This window comes from Ascaphus truei, chromosome 5 (genome assembly GCF_040206685.1).
Source record: "Ascaphus truei isolate aAscTru1 chromosome 5, aAscTru1.hap1, whole genome shotgun sequence".
In the NCBI taxonomy this organism is placed as follows: Eukaryota; Metazoa; Chordata; class Amphibia; order Anura; family Ascaphidae; genus Ascaphus; species Ascaphus truei.
Window position 1 is genome coordinate 131,702,025 of NC_134487.1, and position 3,702 is coordinate 131,705,726.

Genomic DNA, 3,702 nt, shown 5'->3' on the forward strand with positions numbered 1-3,702 from the left:
AAAAGTAGCAAAGCTGGGCGTGGTGACTGGGAAAAAATATTTATTGAATAAAATAAACAAACATGGGGCACAGGTAAGTCCTCTTTATCAAAGCACCCGCGCTGTGTGAAACGCGTCAGAGGACTTACCTGTACCCCATATTTGGGGGAAATTATTTATTGAATAAAATAAACAGTCACCACGTCCAGCTTTCTTACTTTTTACTGTGCCCTGGCTGTTTCCGCTTTGGATTTCTGTACTAGTTCAATAACTGAGCCGTACATTAAAAATAAGAGCCTTCACCTGTTATAATACTCTGGTTTTACATGCTGGATCATAGACTAAACCAAAGTAGTTGTCCCTAACAGTGCACAGATATCTTACAGACTGGTACAGAGATGCAGGTAGCAACCAAATCCTCATTGTATGGCCTAGTTTATGTTTCCCAAGTGGAAACAGCTCTGGCCCTTATAAGGCTACACAGGTTCTAAGCAAGGGCTGGTTGAACATGTCCTGACTGTATGTTCTGTTTTTAAATACACTATGCCACATAACCGGCCAGAAACAACCCTTTGCAAACACTTTAACACTATAATTGGCTTTCCTAGCAATGTGAGCGCCAGAAGACCTGTGACACTCATCTTCCAGGGATATCGCAACCACAAAATCACTTGGGGTGATTCCTTTGTAGGAGCCAGTATTTGAAGAGGAAAAAAACCTGCAGGGTTGACTATAATCAGTAGGATACACTGCACACCACCAAAGAAAAATCAATACATATAGTCCACCGGTGCTGCTGGTTCAAGGAATACCTGTCAGAGTAATTCCAAGGCAATAATCGGGAAAAAGGGATCCAACGCTCTACGGATTTTATATTTAAAGCTAATTTATTTGTGCCACACAACGTTTCGACCTAGATAGGTCTTTCTCAAGTGATTAGTCGCTTGATTAGTCCGTAGAGTATTGGATCCCTTTTTTCCTGAGGGTTGACTATAATGACACCCCCCCCCCCCTGTTGACAGCTGCATGTATGTTACACACACACTGATCCCTGAAGAGTGATACCCTTCTTCCTACTGGAGAAGATCTCAAGGACGGGACCTGCTTGGAGTTTTAGGAAAGGGTCAGCTGGAACCAGGCTTGTTCCTTCCCCATGTATGAAATGATCGAGTGGGCTGAAAACTACGCCTAGAAAATGTTCTTCCAGGTATGTAAACTCTGGAGTCCAGAAAGGAGCATCTATCCAAATAAGTAGCTTTGAAGCTTTTGACTTCTTGTCCTCAGGTAAAAAAAACTTCCTCTTCCCCTGAAGGTTTCAGTATTATTGCATCCAGTTTCTCCCTGAACAAGGTATCACCTGCAAAGGGGAGGGAAAGTAGCCTTTTCTTAGAACAGGAATCAGCAGCATAGGATTGTAGCCAGAGAGATCTGGCAAAAACTGCTAGAGCTGAGAACCTGACCATAAGCTTGATGATCGAATGATGCATCGCACATAAAATCCACTGCTTCATTTACAGGAATACAATCCTTCCAGAGTCTTTGCCTGTTCACACGAGCTTGCAGCTGTTAGTCTATCTGGACTATTCATAATTTCATGCCTGGAGGCCTCTGTGCATGTGCACCATGCGCGCCGGAGGCCTTTGCACGTGCGTGCCGAGCACAGGCCCTTGCACATGTGCGCGATAACGCGCCGAAAGCATCATGCACCATGTGCGTCAAACGCGGGAGGCCTCTGCGCATGCGTGCCATATGCCTCTGCGCATGTGCGCCATATGCAGGAGGCCTCTGCGGATGCACGCCAATGCATGGGAGGTCTCAGCGCATGAGAGCCGAGCTGCCAGCTCTGACGTCGCTGCCGGCCTCTCCTGCCAGCAGTGACGTCACTTCTGGGAATGCACTTCCGTCACCAACAGGGCAATTTACTCCAAGGGAGATTTTCATGTTACAGGCCATGGATATCAAGAGCTTAAAAGCTGTTCCAATAGTGGAATACTCTTTTTGAAGTGAAACTTCAATGCTGGCATCTACCATATGAAAATCTCCCTTGGAGTAAATTGTCTTGTTGGTGACGGAAGTGCACTCCCGGAAGTGACGTCACTGCTGGCAGAAGATTCTGTCGGCGACGTCAGTGCAGGCAGCTCGGTGCGCATGCGCAGAGGCCTTTGGCGTGCATGCGCTGAGGCTGCCAGGATGCAGCCACTCATTACTCATGATCTCTGACTACTTGGTGTAGAAGAAAAAAACCTCAATGTTTTCTGAGGGCCAAAAAACACACGATATACAGTAAGTATTAAGATCTTGCTGGACATCTTCTATGTTCATAGCTTCTCTCATACCTTTTGATGCGTTTATCTACAATTTTTACATTGACATTTTTTGGTATTTCTACAGCCACTTCCGATGAAGATTCTTTCCAATCAGAGTAAGAGCTGTTCTGAATATCAGAATCCAGACTGAGGATTTCAGCCATGAGAAAAACTAATTTGAGTTGGGGATTTCTCTTCTAAAATTGTCTCAATGCAGGCAGAGTAAAGCCTTTTTGCATAGTCAGTAGGTAAATGTAATATTTAATATTTTAATGCTAGGTAAGATCTGTGTAGGCAATGTTTCATATATCAGAAAAGCAGCTAACATTATGGTTTGTACAGTATTGTCATATATAAATATTGCATTTCAATATATATGTATATCTACACGTGTAATAGAAATTGATATATTTCTCGTGTGTGTGTGTGTACGAACGCATGCACACACGCGATATATTTCTGGGATCTGACTAATATCTGCTTTCTCAGTGTGACACTGGGAATCTGACTGCAAACTTGCAATAACTGCTGTATTTTAGTGTTATTGATACGGAATTTAATGTGAATTCTAACAAAGCAGATAATAATTTGCTGCAGCTATGTGTGGGAGGAAGAAGGGGTGTGGTTACCAAAGCCCTGCACTAATTAGCAGAGTTTATCCCTGGGTGATGTCGTGGACTTCCGGGGCTTGTAGTCCATCCATCTGTAAATTCTATACTATTGGAAGAAGGGCAGTACTACAACTCCCAGACGCCCCTGTTGAGAAGAGATATTACATGACACACAGCAGCATGAAACACAGGCGCCAGGAGTGGATTATTATTTGACGCCTGGGATTTTTCCACCCCTGTAATAAGGGTAAGCGGAGGTGGATCTGGCTGTACAAACTCTTCTTGAACGCGCAGTGACATCACACGAATGGTAACAGCCAGAGGAAATCAATTCCTTGCCAAGTCTCAGCTCACTATTTACAAACTAGTTTTAAATAATGATTTAAAAATACTTATACGTGTTGGATTTTGGTCAAACTGTTTCAATAGTAGAGCGCTATGATGTCAATAAAATGATACCAGAGTTATGGATGCCCAGATACCATGCTGCTTGTTCATGAGTCAATGAGTTTGTGTGCCAAAAAGTGCAACATGATTCACGTGGGTCACAAAAATCCAAAGGTAGAATAACAACCTAATAACATTCTATGTCAACTACTAAAGTGGACGGGAATAATTATTTCAGATAACTTAAAAGTAGGCAAGCAATGCAACAATGCAATGGGGAAAGCCTGCGGGACACCAAGGTGTAAAGTTACATAGCAGATGAGGTTGAAAAAAGACATACAGTTAGGTCCGGAAATAATTAGACACTGACACACTTTTCATAATTTTGGCTCTGTACGCCACCACAATTAATTTGAAAT